The 6,797-nt window shown below is 52.4% G+C and overlaps 2 protein-coding genes across 8 annotated transcripts in view; one reads left to right on the top strand and one right to left on the bottom strand.

Moving 5' to 3' along the window:
* Positions 1-6,783, bottom strand: part of SLC16A6 (solute carrier family 16 member 6) — a 21,816-nt gene extending 15,033 nt beyond the window's left edge. For 2 of the 4 annotated variants that reach the window (XM_007102225.4, XM_028498567.2), the window contains exon 1: positions 6,611-6,783. The gene's annotated coding sequence lies outside the window, so the exon portion shown is untranslated. Of the gene's footprint in view, positions 1-5,610; positions 5,752-6,179; positions 6,535-6,610 lie in introns of those variants that run through there. The other 2 variants (XM_007102226.4, XM_028498566.2) reach the window with 2 other exon arrangements.
* The window catches only part of ARSG (arylsulfatase G), a 121,469-nt gene that overhangs the window by 27,212 nt on the left and 87,460 nt on the right, over positions 1-6,797 (top strand). The window lies entirely within an intron of this gene.

Genomic DNA, 6,797 nt, shown 5'->3' with positions numbered 1-6,797 from the left:
ACGGGAGAGGCCGCGGCGGTGAGAGGCCCGCGTACCGCAAAAAACCAAAAAAAAGAAGAAAAAAAGAAATGAAGCCTAGGAAAAGAGAGGCTCAGAGGCCACCTTGCAGGGGCAGCTAAGTGCTGGAGCCATCCTGCACCTCTGCTGGGTGACCCTGGCCACTCAGACCGTCCTACTTCCTTCTCGGCAACATTCTGACTGTGGCCTGGGGCCCCGCATGGCTGTACCCACGGGCACGGGACGTGACTCCAAATTAACACTCGGGGACTCTGTCTTCTGGGTGTTGGTTCAGCGCGAACGAGCTCCTCAAAGTTGGTCACCACGTGGTGTATGAGAAGTGGAATTTCTCCACACAGCACCAGTACTCTAGGGTATAGCGACCAAATGTGGCACCGCCCATTTGCGGGGTCTGGACAGCCGGGGAACTTAAACCAAACTACTCCCGACCTTGCTATGCTTTTCCATTCAGGTTGCAACAGACATCAGAACATCAGATCCCTGTGCCGTGTCACCACTAAGGGGAAACTATATTTAACACTGGAGGCAGGGTCGTTTAAGTCTTCTGCGGCAGGCTCGAGCGCATAAAACGCAGACATTTGCAAAACCTCTGCAATTACCTACACTTTGAAACAGTCGTGTGTTTTTAACCCAACTGAAAATTAATACCTACGAATAACAAATGAGTCTGTGGTCTCTGCGCTCTTAATGGCAACGCACCTTGAGTTTAAGAATTCTCTATAATTATGCGGTTGTAACCCGGTGAATTTTCAGGATGCGTGGATGGCCTAGCGCGAGTTGTCATGTTCACATACTAAGGCAGGTTTGGTTGAAAATGGAGAGCAATTGAGAAATAACGGGACAAAACCTCATCTAGCCAGTAGACTTTCCAGTTTCTGATACGGGCATCCAGTATTCGGAATTTGCTCCGAGAATCTTACAAAGCAGCGAATCTGACCTAATTTCATATTGTTCAGCCTATTGATAGCACGGTAGCCTAGTACTTTGAAAGGACTATATACTCACTTTTTACTCTCTTACTGTTGGCTATTTGGTTGCATAAATAGGGCATAAGATGCTTTAAGACGCTGCGCTCCCTGCAGCAAAGGCCTCTGCCTTTTGATGTGTGTCAACGTGTCACGCCTGAGAGCTCACGGCAAAGGTGGGAAGAGCACTTAGGTGGCTCTGGGTGTAGGGTAACAATTACAGACCAGTTTGTCACTCATGTTCCCAGCACGGAAAGAAGCTGATTTAACGTGGGAACCCCGAGCCCTCCAGCAGCTGAGGTTTTCCCAAGTCCCCTCCTCCGTTAAGACTTCCAAAGTTTGCTCCCAAGATGAGGCGGCTGGGGCAGAGGAGCTGACAACGGTAGTGGGCTTAAGATCGAGAAGGAAAAAAAAAAAAAAAGGACATGCCAGTGTTGGCTTTGGAACCGTGTTCAGCCCCAGGGAGCGGGGTGGGAGGGAAGCGGGGGAGTGCCGGGGAGTCCACAGCTCAGGTCGCCCTCCCGTCTCGCCCCCCCCTACTGGGCCACTCCTTTGAGCTTCGCCTTGGAAGCCCAAGACTCCTTTACCGGTCTCTCAACTGTCTGGAACGATTACTCTTTCTGAAATGCTGCATCGTCATGACATTTTTCTGCTGGGACTTTTGCAGTGGCTTTCCTCTTTCCGAAGGACAAAATCCACGAGACCAGCTTGACTTTCAAAGTCCTTCCTAATTGGAAGCCCCTGCCCCCCACGGATCTCAGCAGCCTCAGTTCTTCCCGTTCTGTCGCTTGACTCGCCAGCCACCTTGCCTGTGGCCGTGCCCCTTCCCCAGGCTGGACGCCCCCCTACGGCTGGCGCCCGTAAGCGCTGCTCCATCAGGCTTCCTCTGATGCACTCAGCCTCAGGAGCTCTCTTCACCGGACAGGCACCCTTTAATAATGGGGTACTGTTTACTCGTATGCGTTTATCTTATTTGCTCAGTTAAACTGCAAGCTCACGGAAAACAAATCTGGGGCCTATTTCTCTTTGCATCCCTCCCCCCCCCCCCGCCCCCACCGCCCAGGTACCTTGCACACGGCTTTAACTAATTCTTTCCAACAAAGTAACTGCTGGGTGCCAGGGCCTATGCCGGGGGGGAGGGGGGGGGGAACGACAGTGACAATACAGAGATGGCCTCTGCCTCCATGGATGAAACTGTTTGTTGACGATAATGATAAGGACCCTTAAGACTGAAATCCCATCACATTTTAAAACCATTCAGCCATGTCCTCCCGGAGCTCAGGACATTTCTGACAAGCAGTGGCGACTAAGTCCAAGGCCACATTGGCACGATCGGAGGCAGAAGGGTGCCCATAAGATCTCAGCACTTTAAGAGAGGGCTCGGGGCCAACTTGAATAAAAACACATTGGGCTAAAATTGATAAAGGCCCCAAAGAGACAAACAGAAGCCCTCTCTAGCCTAAAATCACTGCAGGACCAAGGCACAGAACCTTTTGGTTGGGTTGCATTTTAGAGGATGAAGACTAGACTGCAGTTTTTGTACACAGATGAGGTTACCTACTATCAGCAGGCTCTGGGTAAGGCCAGCGCTTCAGTTCTGGTGATGGGTGCCCATCTCTCTCTTTCTTTGCCTGTTGCCCTTGGTGGTTTGAATGTGCAAGATGGGTGGGGCTGGAGGCCCCGGGGTGGGTGGAGTTAGAATTACAGAACGTTACAACCAAAATGGGATTTGGAGCCCATCTGGGTCCATCTCCTCATTTTGCAAAATGGGGAAACCGACCCCCAGAGACGGGGAGGGACTGGACCGAAATGGTCCAGCATCTGATCTCCTGTCTCCCCGGGACCCCGCTGTATCAGGATGCAGAACAGCATTCCGAAGGCCAGGGAGGGGGCGTTTCCTATAGAGATTGTGAGGACTCTTTCACCACAGTCACTGTGCAGTTCTGGTGATGGGTGCCCATCTCTCTCTTTCTTTGCCTGTTGCCCTTGGTGGTTTGAATGTGCAAGATGGGTGGGGCTGGAGGCCCCGGGGTGGGTGGAGTTAGAATTACAGAATGTTACAACCAAAATGGGATTTGGAGCCCATCTGGGTCCATCTCCTCATTTTGCAAAATGGGGAAACCGACCCCCAGAGACGGGGAGGGACTGGACCGAAATGGTCCAGCATCTGATCTCCTGTCTCCCCGGGACCCCGCTGTATCAGGATGCAGAACAGCATTCCGAAGGCCAGGGAGGGGGCGTTTCCTATAGAGATTGTGAGGACTCTTTCACCACAGTCACCGTGCGACCCGGAGAAAGTCACTGCACCTCTCTGGGCCGGAGCGCCTCACTCATCAAATGAAGAGGCTGGCTTTGGGACTCCTTCAAGCTCCCGCAGCTTTGGCAGCTGACACTTCTGTATTCAGCACTAGTTCTCAACCACCTGACTGCTCAGGTTAAACCTAGTGGCCCAAGGAGACCTGGGAGCCGGGAGGAAAGTGCAAGTGCCAGATGGTTCTTGCAGACGTGGGTGTAAAGGAGCCGGACGTTGGTTAGATCTGATCTAGGACAGCTGGCTCGAAGATGGCAGCCGTCTGACTGCTTTCCTTCTGTTTACTCTCTGAGCTCCTTCTGGGTGTTCAATTCCTTTGTTTCTTTAAACTTTACATCTGGGCTACTCCCCTGAAGCTAGATCCAAATATAACTCTCACCTGCATTCTTCGGTTTGGGGAGGACAGCTTTTTTATTGTTTTACTGGGATCATCATAAAAGAAAGATGACACCCCAGAACCCACTGATACTCCCAAGTTTACGCCTCCATCATCCCAAAGCATCCTATGCCCTGGTATATTGAGCTTTGAAGATCACAATACAGAATGATAACAGAATAACCTGGTCTCTGTAACATACGGTTGAGGACGCCTTGCACACAGGGCCGTCGGCAGCTCTTTCCAGACCCGGTGCCTGGCAGTGTGTCTGGCACAGAGTATGTGCTCAGTAAAAGTTCACTAAACAAAGTATGCGTCTTGGGGCGCTCCTGAAACAGTGCACGGCTCTGGCCTCCTAAAGCCCGGTCATCAAGCGAGGGAGTCCCTGCTTGCAGAATAAATCCTTCCCCTGGACTCTTTCCTTTCTACCATCCCCTCAGCAGGCCGACTGGCTTAACAAACGGGTTGGCCTCTACAAACGAAAGACAGAAAGGCCTGTGGCTTCAGAGGCTCTAAGAATTCCAGAACATGGAAATAATGTTTTGGTTTTACGGGCATGTGAATTTCTCTGACGGGATGGGATGGGATATTCGGTTACTGTGTGGGGATATAGCCGAGCGAGGAGCGACCCCACGGCCTTGGGAGAATCACCTTGCTCCTTGATTTTCAGTCTCAAGAGGTGAACAAGGGAGTTGAACTAGACGGAGGTGATCTCAGATCTCTTCCTGCCCTAAAAATCTACATTTCTCTGATAGCCTTTGACCCCCACTTGCTTCAAGTTACCCTTCATCTTTCTCAATTCATTTTTGAGTCCTTTGACGCAAGGTCCACAGGTCTGTCTTCGTGAGGCCCTTGTGCGTTATTTGTTGAATTTCTATTTACCATTAACTGGCTGCACACTCATGGGGAAATGACTTTGTTCCTAAGTTTCATCCTCTAAAAGCAGGGGTGAGACACGGAGGTCTGGAGGGTAAAATGCTACGATTCTGAACGGGGGTTCCTGGCAGCCATGTCGCCTTCCCCCTGACGTTCTCCCAAAGGAAGCAGAATGGACAAAATGCACTGGGTGGTTTGGAGTAATCTTCTATGAGCATTTGGTTGTCTAATCTTAAATAAACGACAATTCTGCCAAGGCTTGGAAATCTGCTATAGCTGGGACTCTCACTGCGATTTGATTTCTTGAGAAAAGCTGTCCCCTGGAGGCATGAAGAATGCAAAATATTGGACTGTGATAGACCATCAGGGTGCCAGTCCAGGGTCAGATCAGAGCAGAGTTCAAAATGCAGGCTCTGGATGGGCAGCGGTGGCAGCTGCTGGTGTGCCTGGTGTGAACAAAGCCTCGGCGCGCCACTGCCATCTCCATTCTTCTTAAAGGCGTAGCCTGGGGAACAGCTTTCGACAAGTTGTTTCCAGCCCTAGTTGTCAAAACCAGTCTGTATTTAGGTGAAGCTCACTTCAATTCTCTATTAAAAAAAAAAAAAACCCAAACCTAACCTGGACGGCAGCCTCAGCTGCTCCGAATCCCTAGAGAGCACCGATTCACCCCCTTTTACAAGATCGTGATGTAGAAACCTATCCCCTAATTTAAGTGTCGTCCTCTGGAGCTCCACCGAGGAAAGTCCTTTTTGGGAAACCACAGAAGGAAAACTCAGGGTTGGTGGTTCTCATAGAGAGGGAGCTTTTCCACTTGGCTGCACTGTTTATTTACATACTGGAACTATCTTGGACACTCCTAATGATGAGAAGAGGTATTTCTGTATCCACCAGGCAGGACGTATTGTTGATCGCCCCCCCGCCCCCCGCCCTCAATGACAGGGACTGGTGCTTGGACATGGGGAGATGCATCACTTAGAGATCTCTGCATAGCACTTGGGATTGTTTTTGCAAACAAGACCCTCCACCCAATCCACTTAGTATGATTTGCAAAATAATAAGATTACCGAGAAATCCCATTCCCAGGGTAGAAACCGTCTCCTCTGAGAAAGAGCTGGCACGGTGTGTCTATAACTGTGCAAACAAAACCAGCTTCCAGGATGACAAGGTGTCATTGCTTGCTCTTCCCCGGTTGGCTCCGGGGAGCTTTTCTCTAAGACTGACGCCCCCCGTGTTTGGTGACATGTTACACGCCACCTAACAAACTTCTGTCACCTGTGTGTGGGAGAGTGTGGCGGTCTAGTTTAAAAAAGAAAAAGAAAGAAAAAGAAACAGAAGGAAATAACCCATTTCCTCTGCAAAACCATCCTCCCTGGCTACAGCGCCGCTCAGCTACCCGGGCGCTTTCCCGTGGTTGGCAGCCCTGGGAACCTTGGAAGTTGAGCGGGACCAGCCGTCAGCCGCTGACAGCCCTGACGGTCAAGGTGGACGAGCTGCACTCGGCGGGGACATGCCTGCCTCCCCGTCGGCCGCCCCGGGTGCGTGTGTCAGGCGGGGGGAGGCCGGGAACCCCGCTTTCCCTGGCGCTGTCTGCGGGGCCGCCCTGCGCGCGCGCGCGCGAGCCTCGGGACTGTACCTCTGACATTTCGCTCCTGTGACGCGCGGGCAACTTCATGCGGAAAATCCGTGCAGGGGGCTCAGCGCGGCGCCCCCCTCGCCCGACAGCCCGGGGCCCCTCTCCTGGGCCGGGGGGCACCCAAAGGCCAAACCTGCCTTTAGGTATTATCCGGACACCGACTGTACCCGGGCCACCGACAGGCAACTCTCGGCTGCCCGCACTGGTGAGAGCGCGCCATCCCGGTGGCCCCGGGCATTCCCAACTGTCAGGGAAGATTGGGGGGAATAACCTCTCCAAAATGTTAAGCAGTTAAGTGGTTTCCTCTTCCTCCCTCCGGCCTCCCCCCCCCCCACCAGCCCCCAAAAGCTCCCAACATAGCTTAAAAAAAAAACCCACCCACACCCCCACCATCAAACTTTTAAACATGTAAAATGATAAAACCAACTCACCAAGTTAGAAGGGAAGAGAATAAACCCCAAAAGGCTCCCAATAAGGCGGAGGCCGGGCCGCCCCCTCCTTATAAGCCGCTCGGGAACACGAGAGAGGATTAACCCCTTAGGGCGTGGGCCCGAGCCTAGGGCAAGTTGGCTCCGGCGGGCGAGCCCCGGGCGCCCGCCCCGCCGCGCCCGGCTCCGG

The sequence above is a fragment of the Physeter macrocephalus genome, chromosome 14, assembly GCF_002837175.3.
Source record: "Physeter macrocephalus isolate SW-GA chromosome 14, ASM283717v5, whole genome shotgun sequence".
In the NCBI taxonomy this organism is placed as follows: domain Eukaryota; kingdom Metazoa; phylum Chordata; class Mammalia; order Artiodactyla; family Physeteridae; genus Physeter; species Physeter macrocephalus.
The sequence above is the reverse complement of the archived record's forward strand: the minus strand, read 5'-3'. Positions and strand labels throughout refer to the sequence as shown.